Consider the following 16,935-nt stretch of genomic DNA (forward strand, 5'->3'; position numbering starts at 1 on the left):
GCTCACAGGAAACATGTCAAGCCATCTAGGTGTAAAGACATTTAACAAACTAAACTCATAGTGGGCTTGGCACTTATTTACATGCCATCCCCAGTGGTATCATGTTAAGTTAATGAAAACTTCTTGCTGCTGCTGCCTGGAACTGGATTATTATATATCACTGCCCCCCCCCCCCCCAAGGAGATAGCTGTCATTAAAAACAATATCTCTTACACAATCCTATTAAATACAGTATCTTTACCATATCCTGAAAGCAGGATAAAGCAATTATGCTGTTTATAAATAATTACTTACATAAATTTGTTGTCAACTTTTCTCTATGCATTAAAGTTAAATTTAATGCAAGAGGGAGAGAAGGAGAGAAGGAGGGAGGAAGGGAGGGAGGGAGAGAGGAGAGGGAGGAGGAGGGAGGAGGAGAGGAGAGGAAGAGAGAGAGAGGAGGAGGAGAGGGAGAGGGGAGAGAGAGAGGGAAGAGAGAGAGAGAGAGAGAGAGAGAGAGAGAGGAAAAGAGAGAGAGCAAAAAAGAGAGAGAGAGAGAGAGGAGAGGAGAGAGAGAGAGAGAGAGAGAGAGAGAGAGAGAAAAAGAGAGAGAGAGGAGAAGAGAGGAGAGAGAGAGAGAGAGAAAGAGGAGAGAGAGAGAGAGAGAGAGAGAGAGAGAGAGAGAGAGAGAGAAAGAGAGCGGGGAGAGAGAGGAGAGAGAGAGAGAGAGAGAGAGAGAGAGAGAGAGAGAGAGAGAGAGAGAGAGAGAGAATGTTACCAGGGATTGCTACTAGAAAGTGATTGATTTGTGAGGATATTTCCTCCTTTTATAAAATATTTTTGTGGTTCCATGATTCCCACCATTTCTCTAACCTACCAGAACATTACTGTTACTTTAAGAAACATCTGGCTACACAAGTACCCTCAAATTTCCCTCCCCTTCACATAGGGTGGCTATTTCCAAATTTCCAAAAAGGAGGACATTTTAGAGAATTTTGTTGATACTAACTTTTAACATAAATTAACCCATTGCCGACGGGTGGCATGTACGCACATGCCATGGCATGGCGGGACCATCTGCCGGGGGCACGTACACACATGCCATAGAGTATGTATGGACATGCCATGAGTTTTTTTTTTGTTACAATCACGGCAAAAGATTATTTTTCTGCCAGTGAAAGTGTGATTAAGTCGGTTTTAACACTTTCTCATTTTTACCATGCAACAAACAAAAAAAATGCAACAAACCGACAATTTCAACTCCATGATGCCGCACACTGCTTATTTTATTCGGACTATAGACTGAATAATGATCAACTATGGAGTCTATATAACAACAGAAATACCTTTCAGTCTCGATTTATCAGGAAGTTTGGTAAGTAGAGACTAAAAAATAATGAAAACTGAAAATACAACATATCTTCGTAGTATTACGAAGAAATGGCATGGGATGCTGGTATTTGGCATGAGTGGTCGTGCATGCTAGGGCGACGATATAAGCCCCCGGCAGCGAGGCCCCAGCCTCTATGAATACTACCCGTCAGATATGGGTTAAACCCGTATGATCCAATTGACATTGCAATCACATCATGAAAAAACTTGACTTGAGAGGCGGGTGACGTGAACATGCCATCATGGGAAAATCTGGCTGTGGGCTGGGGGAGAGGAACTTGCCATTTTGGCTGAAGGCTGGGGTGATGGGAAAGACTCATCATGGGTGCATGCACAAACCTCTTGGAGGGTGATTAGACTCATTTGGCATTTAGAAAGGAGCTGTGACTGGAAGAGCACCAGCTCCAGGGAGGATGCCATTTCCATGCTTTATTACTGGCTGCTGTGACTGGAGTGCAGGCTGTATTACAGAAAACTTAATATTTTGAAGTTTAAAAATTACATACATAACAAAATGATACATATTATTATTCTTGCACTGAGTAATGGATTACCTAGAGAGATGATATGGAGTCTGTGCAAGGAAAACAGTCTATTACCATCTGGATAAAGTAAATCAAATGACAAAATGGATATTGGAATGTGGCAAAAAAGCTAAAAACATTTAAAATAGAAGATAACATTGCAATGGGGAGGCATAGAGTCTTGTAACTGCAAACAAGTATTCGCATGTGCCTGGCCTACAAGCTGTGCACCTGTCTGAGGGGCCCCTCATATCATATGCCTGTATTTTGGGCCATGTGATTGCCATGAAACAACTGGATCCAATGGGTTAATAAGGCACTGTATAAAATATATAAAATAAACTTAGAAGAGTTGATTTGTCAAATATCATTATAAAGTAATGAAGGCTATTTTTTAAATGCATTGTATATATTACATATATACATGGTACATGCATTCATACAATAAAAATAAAGAACACTAAAATTCACATCAAAATGGCATAGTGCACAAAATGTAGAGTCACCTCTTCTGCTTTTAGCAATAAATCCAAATTTTTTGGCCCATTCAGAGTTAAACATAATTTTTCTTTTCAGCACTTTTAGGGGTTAAATTACAGCAAGAAATAATGTAAACCACCTCAACCACTTTGACAGACTGACCAACTCAGACTCCAACATGTACTTCATTGATATCTTGATTTGTCTTATAAATGTTGATTAAGTCTCCGTGTGCAGTGTTCCCAATGGCAACTACATAAAATTATAATAAAAATACATCAGTGGTTATTGTGGCCCTCCAACCTCATGTAATTCTTTTTAGACTGGCCCCAAAAACATGGACAAATTAACATCTTGCTTCATTTGGCACAGGACTGAGGGTAGAGAAAACAGGACTGTCCTGTCCTTTTTTAGGGGTATTTGCAAAGCCAGATGTTTTTGAAGTAATTAGAAATGCTCTGGTTAGCTGCATTAAACAGAGGGAATTGTGGAATGAATATTTTGTATAAAAGGGGGGATATAAGTTCATAATTTACCTACTTTCCTGCAGCAATCCCTAAAATGAGATGAAATGCTCATTTGTTTTTTTTAAAGCAAGGCCCTCTCTTCTCTGTTGCCCTTCAAGACGACGACCTAGATGATCCTCAGCCTTCCACCTCAGTAATTTACCTTCAAATTAATTTTGTCTATATTGTTTTTCTCTTGTGAATATTGTTATATGTGCCTCGGAGACTGTGTCTAATTATTCCTTTTTTTTTTTTTTTTTTTTTTCAGACATTATCAAAATATGATAGTGCAGATTAGGTGTGTTTTCCCATAGGTACTTCAGCTTACGCATTGTCATTGCTAAGATACATTGACATATATATTGTTTGTGTGGATATATATGCATGGTAAAGTTGGATCTCTATATTGTATGCATGGACGCATGTCTTTCTTTCTCTTTCAGGTATTAAGACTGCCATTGTCATCAGATATCTCATCTGATGACAAAATCAACAAATACATCCCTGAGGGGCACAGAAGTGATGCAGGTGGCTCTGATTCAGACACAGATTAACCTCTTATAGCTGGGCATGCCTATAGCCGTCATGGCTATAGGCATCATGACTCACTAAAGTAAGCCAAGCAGGAAGTTCTGCAATGCATAGTGGACTCCCCAGCCAAAAGGCTAGACGGTTGCCAGAAACCACCGGAATAAGTGACACCCAGAAATTTCTGGTACCATCATTGTAGGGTCAAGTGTAACAAAATGACACAAGTCTTGACTCCAATGAGCCACTGTCTGCAGTCATTCAGCATGCATGGCAATGGAACATCCATGACCAAAAGTTTGTGTGGCAAAAGAAGGATAGGTTTCCACAGCGCCATGGATTCAAGGTGTGTACTGGGGTCAAAGTTCCTGACCTGGACATCACTTCCTTGCCTATCACTGCTTCATCACAGACAATCTTATAAATGGTATTGCCTGGGACACAAATTGCTAAGTATTTTTTCTTGTATTTGCCTATTTTGAGCATGCCTGCATATTTTCCTATATGTATATAGTTTCCATTATTGCAAGTAATATTGTATACCTTTTCTTCTGTTTTTAGGTACAACTTGTGACACCCAAACAGTCCTTCACTTCAAATGAAGAACTGGGTTGACACTGTAGTGGCAGAAGTCAACATTATATTTGTGTTGCTTCTTTTGATATTGCTGCAGTCAAAGCCCAAGCAGAAGGATTCCTGAGTGTGGGACTCCTCAAAAGTTGACTCACATTTCTACAAATGATAACAAGGGACGGTTCGAGACACTGTGCAGTCTCTTACATATGTTGAGTCAAGACATCATGGAACCTGTCACTAACTGCTTGTGGAAGCTTCAGCCAATTGTCTTATTAATTCTCTATACTCCTCCCCTGAGAGTGTCCATCAACAAATCTGTGAAGCACTGGAACCAGTGCTATATGGGGCTTTGGGGGAAGGTCTCAAAACCCGCGGGAAGTTGTCCCGAGATTTACCCTGGGCCTAGGGGACATGGGTTATTAAAAAAATATAATATATATAATTAAATTTAAAATAAAAAAAAATAAAAAATAAATAGAAGGAATAATAAAAAAAATAGAAAGGGAAATAGGGAAAAAGGGAAACAAGGGGGGAAAAAGGGGGAAAAAAAAAAAAAAAAAATAAAATAAAATAAAAAAAAAAAAGAAAAAAAAAATATATAAAAAAAAAAAAAAAAAAAAAAGGGGGGGGAATTTAAGGGGGGATAAAAAAAAAAAAAAAAATTAAAAAATAAAAATAAAAAAGCCCCAAAATAAAATAAAAATAAATATAAAAAAAAAATATAAAATAAAAATAAATATAAATAAATATACAAAAAAATTAAAAATAATCCAAAATATAAAATAAAATTACCCAATAATTTTATATAATAATATATATAATTATATAAAATAAATATATAATATAATAAAAAATACTTCCTTTAAGGAGGTCTGTCGAGCCCCCGTGGACAGCATGAATTAAAGTAGTTTTCATGTTGTGATGCTCTGGGGGTGAGTCGGGGGAGGGCCCCAGTTCCTTTTCCCCGGAGAGTGCCGGTGTACCCTTTTTTAGGTAACACCCCATTTTTTCCGGGCGGGGGGCCAGCACTGACGGGCTAAACATACTCAAAAAAAAATAAATAAATAAAAAAAAAAAATAAATAAAAAATAAAAAATTTAAAAAAAAAATAAAATAAAAAAAAAAAACCCAAAAAACCAAAACAAAATATCCAAAATAAAAAATCCAGTAATATCTATATATATTATATATATATATTATATATATATATATCTATATATATATATACATATATATATTATACCAGATATATATATATATATGATATATATTATACATATATCCATATATAATATATCTATATATATATATATATATATAATATAGCGATATATATATATATAATATATTATATGAATATATTCCAATTATATATATATATATATATATATATTAATATATATATATATATATATATATATAATCCTATATTATATCTAGCATATATATATATATTATATCTATATATATATATATATTCTAATATATATGAGATCCATATATATATCCATATATATCTATATTATATATATATTATATATTTATATCCAGATAATTATATATATATATATATATATATATATATATTATATAGTATTTTAATATACATTATATATATATAATATCCAGATATATTATATATAGTTTATATATATATATATATATATCCATAATATTAATAATTCAAATATATCGATATATATATATATATATATCATAATATATATAGATAATATAATATATATTAATATATATATATAATATATATATATATATATTATTCTCCATATATAATATATATATATTATATCCATATAATAATATATATATATATATCGCATATTATATATTATATATATATATATATATCCATATATCGATATATATCCAATATATATATTATATATCATATATTAGATATATATCCATATAATATATATAGATCCTATATATATATATCTATATATATATATATATATATATATATTATATTATATTAATATACATATATACATAGTATACATATATTCCCAATATTATATAGATATATATCTATATATATAATATATATATAATATATATATGATAGATATAATAATCCCCATAGATATATATATATATCTATATATATATATATATCCATATAATATATATATATATATATCTCCATGTATATATATCGACGTCCATGATATATATATATATATAATTAATATATATATCTATAATATATAGATATATATATATATTAATTAGATATATATATATAGATATATATATATATATATATATATAAATATATATATATCTATATATATATATATCTATATATAATAATATATATATATACTATATATATATACATTTGTTATATATAATATCTTATATATACACACACATATATACATATATTTTTTCTGTTTTCTTTTCTTTTTTTCTTTTCTTTCTTTTCTCTTTTTCTTTTCTTGTTTTCCAGGCCTCAGCGTAGGCCTATGTCAGTGCCCCCTCCAGATCTACATGTGCCAGGACAAAGGGGACATGCCTGCATTTCTTGAAGGTTTCATCGTACTTGCTAGGTCTGAGCAGCCTGTGAAAATGGGGTATGAGGTGCATAACAATAAATGGTACACTTTTCCTGCCTTTTGCACTACCTGGGGAGTCAGCTGTCAATGCAATGAACATGGTTTGTGGCCCAACCATACCGATTGCTAAAAGGCATCGCAAAGTAAAGGCACATGGTGATGTGGACTGTCACTGCAAAGACAGGAATCTTTTGCCTTCAATGCCTGTGACAATCTTATGACAGTTCCACAATAGCAAGATGGTTGCAATCTTGAACCAGCATGGTCAACAAAAGTTCAGAAGTATTTGCCGACTACAATGTCGGGATGAGGCGAGGTTGAATGAGTACCTGGGCTGGAGTTGACCTGGGTGGCTGAGTGATACCCAAGTCCATCAAATGAATTCTAAAGTTCTGTAGAAACTGATGGATATGGTGGTAATCAATGCCTTCTTAGTGCACACGCCTAGGAGGGGACACTGACACAGTGAGGACTTCAGGAAGGAGCCCGTTCATGAAATTCCTGCAGGATTTCCACCAGTTTATGAGATGTAAGTACTGTCCATGAGTCATGCCTGGAAAGGGCTATCTCCAGGGAGGGACACTATGTCCAAGCTCAGGTTTCTTACACCTTGCACCTATATCGATACTTACAAGTGTGGGATGGTATGGATGTGCAAGAAGATAACTATTGCAGACACTGAAAAGTGGCTTGTGACCATATAATGTTTTCAAATTCTAAACACAATAGAAAAATATGCATCATGAAGAGGGGAAAAAAAAAAAAAAAAAAAGGGACAAAAACATCTTTGTTCATACTTCTTGTACTGAAACAGAATGTAATCTATTGGAAACAAGAATATGAAGGTTTTGATGTTTGTCTGTGAATCAGTGAAAATAGTCTCTTATGTTTTGATTATACCAAGGTGAATGTTTATTTTTGAAAAACTAAATATGTAAAAATAACAAATTAACATATTCCCCTGTATTGCACAAAGTGAACTTTGGAGATATAATGTATGATAAAATGAAAATTATAACAAATGGCAAATGTAGACTTCAGAAAATGGACAACGGCAAAGATAACATTTGCAGAAAAGAGCACAATAACATGAAGTGTAAACAACAAAAGAATTCTATTATTCTTTGATATAGCAAAAGTCAATGATAATCTTAAAAATCTGAATACTCAAAAATGTACAAAAAATATGCTAAAAACAGAAAAATATCTAATACGACAACACAGAGTATAAACTATTGAAAGAGATTATATGGAGTCTGCTTAATTAAAAAAGTCTATCAAATAGAGGCCTCCTAAAAAGCATGTATAGTCAAAAATGCATTGCAAAAAAAATGGCTAGCCGAGGAAAGTAGGCCTACTAGCCACACACACCGAGGCGTCACCGTTCTAATAGGCCTAAGCCAACATTTTTTGGTCTTCCTGCAAGCTAAAAGCCACCTCGGATCCATGGGGTTATCTACATTTTTTTAGTAAAGGCTCAGACATATTCAAGAAATAGATTAAAAACAAAAACTTAGTATGAATAATTATATCAAAATATGTATAAAAAGTTGACAGATACTGTGAATTATCTAGATAAAGTATTTAGCAAAAAATACTTATGTAGTTCTTTTATATTTATAATGACTATCAAATAAATCATAAAAACACCAATTCTACAAAAAATTATTTTATTCTACTAATGATCAAAATCCTGTCAGGGTATTATTTTTGTCAATTACCCGTATGCTATGAGATACATCCTCTTCTTCACCCACCTTTGAGAAAGATGTTAAAATCCACTGAGTTGCAAAAAGGCAGAGGAATTCCTTCATCTTCAGAGACAGCAAGGGACTCTCAGCTTCACCACAAGTTTGGGACCTGATCCAATAAAACATGCTCTAAATTGATGTGCGGATGTTTGTGACATCTTTTCGGGGAGGAGAAAAGTTCAGGTTCGTCTGTGGTGCATTGTAAACTTCTCAGGTCCAGATTTCTGAATAATAAGAGAATATATAAAAGTTATGAATCATTACAAGACAAAGACGAAAAATGAAAAACATAAATGTACATAAAGATATAAATACGGATTAATCTCAGTAGAATAAAAACTGACTTCATAAAAAAAAGGAACATTAAATATGATGCCGTGTTTCAATATTTTTCAGTAATGTACTTAATGATAAGTAGACCAATATATATCTTGGCAAGCATCACTTAACACTGGCATTTGATATTGGATTTATTTATATTTTTAAACAGGAACTAATATCATCAAACCATCAAGTTATGAATATCAAACAGTATATCTCATTCACTGTAAAAACCAAAAAACCACCAAATCCAATCACAGTACAAGAGACTACAAGTTATAGAGTGGTGGATTTCAACAACTCCATTGAGATTAATAGCCCTTTGAGTGTTTTTGTCCCATTATTACAAAATTCTTTCTTATATTCAATGAAATACATATTTTTTCTATCTACAAATACTCTTCTTGACCTATAACAAAGCAAACAAATAATAATGAAAAGGCTGTAGGGAACTCATCATGCCTCCTTGATTTGACATCTCCCTTGTAAAGTACCATATTATCATTTATAAATTTCAATTGCATGACTCATAAAAGATTAATTTTGGTTTCAGAATAGCAATAATAATAAACCAATACTAGTATCCCAATTCTTCAAAGACTTTGTGTACATAGCATTTCTAATCTAAATATCTATCAGTCATACTAACATGTTAATTAATACCAACTGCATGTTACATTACAATTTAGCAAACCAATCCTAAAGATTTATTTTGCCTCATCAAATGTACTCTGCATAGCTACTTTATTTTATTATCTGCCAGAGGGACTCACTGTAATATAAATGAAGATGATGCCAATAAATTTGTTTATAAAACTGCAGGAAATCCTTGATGATTGTCTTCAAAATAAGGAAACAGACCAAATTTCATCTTTTCTTCTGTTCAAGGTAGATTATTTGTCCTTTGCCAAAGAGCCAAACGACAGGGGTGGGTGGCAGTAGACCCTCAGGAGGAGAAGGCCAGGGGTACAAGCCTCTTGTATTAGACAATATAGTGAATTATTCTGTGTATATTTTTCATATTTACCTTCCAAATTTTCCTTAAGTACCATTATTGCCCTCCCTGCTATTGAGGGCCAAACAAATGTGTGGGGCTTTGGGGGGGTGGGCCACAGCAAATGTTCTACAGAGAAATGATTAGTTAGTAGAGGGATAAAGCAGCTATCCATTGTCAGTAGTATCGTCATGATCAGCAGCAAAGGCATTCTGAATATTACCAATTTCTTTGAAATGTACAGAGGAATGCGTCACAACGAAGCGTCTTGAAGTAACTGATCTTTAGTTTCATCAATGTTTCCTTACTTAAAAGCAAAAAAGTATCCGTTATTGTACATCTTTAATGAAGCAACAGTTTAAAACCACTCAGTCTTTCGGACTTATAATCCTCATGAGTGACTGAAAACGTACGATTTTGGTGAATAAATACGACAGTAATGAGCAAGACCGATATTTTGACTGGCGAACAGGACTTGGAATAAAGGGAACGTTACCTCACGACTCCCTGTCAATCACGATGGAGCTTAGTCTGTTGCTCACGCATGACACGGAAATTGAGGTCTTCGCTGTGAGAAAATGCAAAATTTTGAATGATAATTTCATCAGAAGAGATCCATCAATGGTTACGTCCATGGCAGAATCCGCGTTTTTGTGTAACTCCAAGATTCGTGAAATCCACGAATCCCTCGTTCCTTTAATTTACCGAATCTGCGCACCTGTAAAGACTAATAAGATTCGTGAATAACTTCATCTTTGAAAGTTATTATACGCTAATTCATTAGACCAATCCCTAAAACGTCGGCCAAAGGCAGCTCAAGATATATTATCATGGCTGAATGTTTCTATAGTATGGTGAATTACACAGTGAATATGAGTCCTCAGTATGGTTATTGCATAATATCATAAGTTTTCATTACCAACATGCATATCGATGTATCTCACATACCACATATCCTATAGTCCGTCCAAATTCAGAAACGGACAAAAAAACAAGGTGGACCCCCCTACTCGTCCCTTTGAGAACAATAATGTGAGGTTCAGGGCAGCAATTCTCAACTTTTAAATATTATATATAAAAATCCAAGGATACAAAGCAAAGTCTTAAACTTCAGGTGATTAAATAAAAAAGCGAGATGGCGACTCGGAACGAGTCCTCGCGGGTCGGATGCCAAATTGTCTGACATTCGACGGATTGTATTTTCTGCTTCTTCCACATTTGTGATATAAGGTTTACAGTAATTTATTATTTGGAAAATGTTTCCCATTTCTGCTTAGTCTTAGTGTACTTCATTCCATCTTTCAGTTAGACTGAAAGTCAGTAAGATAAGATACTTCTTGATAATCATCTTGTGCTTGCATTTGGATTTAATCGGACTCAAGCTCTAATTCCTCGTAAGAATGTCAGCCACTTAGACAATTATTTGACAATGGCCATAAATGGTTATATTTCGGTTAAGACCCAGTACATATAAAGGAATGAGAAAAAGGCACAAAGTACCAAAACAGAAACTGAAAGACATAGTGCTCTTATTCCAACGTCGTTGCGACCCACCTTCAATGATTTCGTTGGTGCGCGGAAGGCCGCAAATAAATATGGAATCAGGTTTCCACACAGCGCAAGGTCTAAGCAGAAGACAGTGTTCAGAAAAACACTCTTTAAAAATTACCACTATAAGCCTATGAAATAGTTAGGTTCATAGGGACTGCTTACAGAACAGGAGTAAAAAACGTTATCAATAGACATTTTCTAGTGGTGGCACCTCTCAAATATTTTCCTTATGAGCGAGGGCAAGCCCCCTACCACTTCATTCTTCCTAGATTGTATTGGTGAGCTGGACCTATTTCAAACCGTGTGAAGCCATGTGGTGTGGGCTATCAGGACACAGTTTAGTAATATGGCATAAAAATTCAGCGTAATTCGTAGCCAAATTTCCATCAACAATGCCGTAATTCTGTTTTCAACAATGCTTTCTGTAGTGGCTTGAGAGTTGCCTTCACTCATTATGGAGCTGAAAAATCTTACTATTTGTGAAACGGTATTCCTTAAACCTTGATTAATAAAATAATGAGTGAAAACGTAAATCTGAGAAGAGGAAAATTAATCCTGTGAAGATTTTTAATGTGAAGGGAACGAATGGACTTACCGGTGTAGTAGAATTTTTTTTTCCCTGACCGAAGTTCCTCAGCTGTATGTTACGGCAGGAATAGATATGTCATTGATGATATATAGGGGGCTTTGCCTTATTCCCCTTTCAGGCTGAAGCCCTGACCCCCCTCCCCCGCCTGGTGAACCTATTTTCACCTATATGTCTGCAGGATAGAGCTTCGGGAAAGTCACACTTGGTGACGCACATTGTATGATATAAAAGGGGGCTTTTTGGACAGGGGAAAAGCAGATAGTGCTCCGGATATACAGTGCTAATGTGGTCACAAACTAATATCCCAAGCTTTCCCTTGTAGTTTTCATTTGTGGTCCGAGTGTATAATTTTACCAGTAATATTAACTACAAAGGAATGCCCATTAACTTCAGGCTCTGAAACTTTACCATATGAATAGAGTGAAGAGACGCTCAGCGGGACATGGAAAAACTACCACTTTTGTTTCATATTCCTTCGTGGTTAGCCATTCATGGTGCCACATTACATGGTGAAAAATAATTAACGAACCTAATGGTTTCCTTTTGCCTCCCTTGGAGCAGTTCATGTGAAATATATTAGACGGCATGGCCCTACCAATAGCTTATGACTCTCAAAACAATTGTATTTTAAATCACTTCATAATATTAAAATTAAAAAAATACTAGAATTTATATTCGTGAGGCTGTAGTTTTCCTGTACCAACTGGAGGGGGATATATTAGCCTGGATTAGTGAATTAAATGAGGAAGACTAAAAGGTATTTGATGACATGATTTTTTCATGCTGAGTAAATCATTCTCAATCTGAATGAGCCTCTGTAGCGATGGCCGTTTTTGGACGAATAAAGTCACACAAGTTCTCTGACAGATTCAGCTAAGCAACGTATGCTTGGTAATCTTTCGTTTCCTTCATTCAAAATTCCACGGACTCTCTTCCTCTCTATGTTCTTCCAATTCTCTTCTCTCTCTCTGTCTGTCTGGCTATCTATCTATCTTTCTTTCTCTCTCCTTACCCTTTTTCCTTTTCAATCCTCCTCCCTCTCTCTCTCACTCTCTCCCCTGTCTTTCTCTCTTTCTCCTTTCTCCCTCTCCCCCCCCTCTCTCTCCTCTCTCTCTCTCTCTCTCTCTCTCTCTCTCTCTCTCTCTCTCTCTCTCGCTCGCTCGCTCGCTCTCATTCCTCTCCCTCTCTCTCTGAAGCTTTAGTTTTTTCTTTCCAACATACATGTAAGAGGCTATGGCTGGTAGGCCTGTAATGGTGACTTAGTTGACAGTAATAGAGGTTTAACAGCTTGGCTCTTTATTAATGGAGAGTACACACGAACAAGGGAACACGATATGAATACCTGGGAGTGTTGAGTGCCAGCGGAGGGCCGGAGACGGATGGTGTAGACGGTAGGGTGACGGTGCTGCAGGCCAAACGGGGTCAGCTATAATCTTTATCTCAGCCCCCGCTGAGGCGATGTTTCCGAATTGACAGAGAGCCACGTGGTAAACATGTGGAGCCCGCACGGTCTTCTGGTCTAATGGCTTACACAAACCATGCTTGTATGCATGCCATAATACTTTTTTTTTCATTAGTTTGCCCTCCCTCTTTCTGGCCCAACCTAAGCTTCATCAGCGTACCTGTCCACTGCTTGGTTATCCGAAATTTTCTGGCTCAAACGCATCTAATTCCACTCTGAACTTGCTCTGTTGTTCCTCAGCCTTGTCCACCACAACTCTGTCGGTGTCCAGAAAAGAAATTCCAAAAGTTGGGCAGATTTAAGAAAATATTGGTTGCTTCCGCACCAGTTGTGGCATCGGTCAGTGAAGGGTGGAGGGCGGTGAGGTGGAGGAGTGGTAGAATGATGGTGAGGTGGAGGAATGCCAGGGTGACGATTACCTGTGCCGTTATTATCAATAACAATATTATTTCTCTTATTATCATTATCATTGTTACCATTATCATCCTTATTGCTACTATTATTACCAATACTCTCATTATCATTTACATTGTTATTATTGTTATTATTATTATTATTATTATTATTATTGTTGTTGTTGTCATTTTTTATTGTTTTTCTCTTTGTTGTAATTACTATATTTTTAAAAAATTAATATCATTATTGTTATTATCGTCGTCATCATCATCATCATCATCGTGGTCGTGGTCGTGGCCGTCGTCGTCGTCGTCATCGTCATCGTCATCTCATCATCATCATCATCATCAGGGGGCTAACGCCGACGGGGGCGCATGGCCACATACACCTTTCGCTTCCAGCCACCGGGGCCCCTCATGGTGGGTCTCCAAGCAGCCCTTGGCCCATCTCTAACTCCTTGCGACAGGACTGGTCGAGCTGCTCAAGCCATGACCTCCTGCTTCGTCTCATGAGCCTCCTTCATCCAAAATTGTCCCTCAAACCTGATGTGCAGGGTCATCCACAGGGAAACGAGCTGGATGCCTTTATAGACTGAGTTGACGGTCCCGCAGTATGCAAGTAACAGAGGTGAATTAACCAACACTTTTCAACACCTTCATGGACTGGATAATGGGCAGAGCTACTATCCAAAGTCAAGGTCGCCGACCTTGACTTTGCCGACGATGTTGCTATGAGGCAAAACCCTTGGGCCTAGAGGTCTCCTGGACCAAGACCAAGATTCAGGACTTCGAGGGCCTGTTAGGGGAACCTGTTCAGTCGATGTATGCTTGCGGTAAGGATGCTAAGTCACAGAGGGCTTTACTTGGTATCGTAGTCCATGTCTCTAGGATGTCAGACCAAGAACTCAGTAGATGGATTGATCTGGCAGCAGGAGCCATTAACTCGATCAACAAGAGCATTTGGATATGTTGGTGCCTATGCAGAAGGACCAAGCTGCGTGTCTTGAAGGCCTTAATACTGCCATTTTGCTCTATGGAAGCGAAACCTGGACGCTATCTAGTGCCTTGGAGTCTCTGATGCCTTTTGTAACAATTCCCTTCATTGGATCATGGGGTACAGTTGACAGGACCAACTGTACGGCTACACCGTTAGACTGGCGTGGAACCTGTTACTTGCATAATCAGGGATCGCCAACTCAGGCTATATGGCCACTTAGCTCGTTTCCCTGTGGATGACCCTGGCCATCAGGTTGTCTCTTTGCGAAACTATTGTGGGTTAAGGAGACCCCTGGAAAGACGCAGGAGGTCATAGCTTGGACAACTTGACCAGTCCTGTCACGAGGAGTTAGAGATGGGCTGAAGGCCTGCCTGGAGACTCGCCATAAGGGACCCTCGTTCCTGGAAGCAAAGTGATGATGATATAGGCTTTTTATTAAGACAATAATCCGTGTTAGAATTCCCCCAAGTCTCAGGATGTCCCATATTGATTCTTGATGCACTGAGTCAACCGCTTTCTTAAGGGCGACGTAGCCTTCAACCTCCTCAGCAAGGTTCCTGATGAAATGTTCCTTGTCCCTTTCCAGTAAGGGACAAGGAAGTCCTGATTGCCATTCAGCCTTGCCATGTGACATTCTTCTATGTCCTCCAGTGTCTTTAGTGAGATGAAATTCTGCCTTGCCTTCAGGTGTTCACCAATGGACTGCTTTGAGTGTTTCGCACTTGAAAGACTTCATAGAGCTACTGGATCCGTCAAGTTTTTGAGCTCTGTGAACTGATCAGTCTGCCGTGGAGTCTGCCATTTTCACATTGATTTTGCAAACATTGGCAGGAGCATACACAGCAATAAGAGGCATAAAGCCAAAAGTATGCTTCAATCTCAATGCCATAATATGCTCATCAGCCTGTGTTACCTCTACTACCGAGGGCTGAAGTCGGCTGGAGGGGGCTATGGCTACCCCCTGGAGATGATAACCGTCGTGGCCCGACCAATAGTAGGTGTACCCACCCATACCAGGTTTTCTCACCTCTGAGAGGGCAGCCAACTCAACTCTCAACTGCTTCTTGATAGCGGGGATAACCGCTCATCCTGCCGCAAGGACCAGATGTTCCGAGCTCCTACCCAGATAGCTTGCCTGTGATTAAGCCTCGGGCTGTCGCTCCGAGTGGATGCCACTTCTGCCACCCCCACTTACGCGGGTTAAAGAGGGTTGGCAGGCTTTGGGGCAAAACGTCCGCCTGTGGGGATCCCTTGCGTTTAGCCCCACAGGCCTCACACTGGGTTGGCAGCTGCCAGAGTGCAGGCAGGACAAGTAACTCCCATGCCCATTTTGCGCCCCAGCAGCTGTCTTCCCAATGGGACCCACAGCTTGTCTCACTTGTTGGGTAAGAGGGTCAGTACCCCCCCCCCCCCAGCACTTCTGTTCATACTGGTAGTTGGTGGAGATTTTTTTTTTCATTTATAACCTGCGAGAGGAGGAGTAGCAACGCCTTCCTCCCCTCCTATTTTTTTTCAAATCATTATTATTGTTTAAAAAAAACATTGTTATTGCTATTGTTATTGCCATTATCATTATTGCTATTATTATTATTATTATTATTATTATTATTATCATCATTATTATTATCATTATTATTTTATTATTATTTTTATTAATATTGTTGTTGTTGTTGTTCTGATAATAATAATAATAATTATTATTATTATTATAATAATGATGATAATAATAATAAGTGATTATGATAATATAATAATAATAATAATAATAATAATAATAATAATAATAATATAATAATAATAACAATAACAGCAATAAAATTAATAGAAAATGATGATAATGATGATAATAATAATGTTAATAATAATAATGATGATAATAATAATAATAATTACATCATATTTGTACTGTTATTATTACTACTATTATTATCATAATTTTCATTATTACTTTTATTGTTATTGTCATTATTATTATTATTATTATAATTTATTATTATTATTATTATTATATTATTATTATTATTATTATTATTATTATTATTATTATTATTATTATTTTTTTATGACGATGATGATGGTGATGATGACAGTAATTATAATGATAATGATGATGGCAATCATAATAATAATAATGATAATAATAATAATATATAATTATGATAATGATAATAACTGATAATTATCGTCATTATTATTATCAGCATCATCATTATCATTATTATTATTGTTATCATCATATTATTATTATTATTATTGTTATCATCATAATACTAATCATAATTGTAACAATGATTATTATTATCATCAT

Source organism: Penaeus monodon, chromosome 3 (assembly GCF_015228065.2).
Source record: "Penaeus monodon isolate SGIC_2016 chromosome 3, NSTDA_Pmon_1, whole genome shotgun sequence".
NCBI classification, from domain to species: Eukaryota; Metazoa; Arthropoda; class Malacostraca; order Decapoda; family Penaeidae; genus Penaeus; species Penaeus monodon.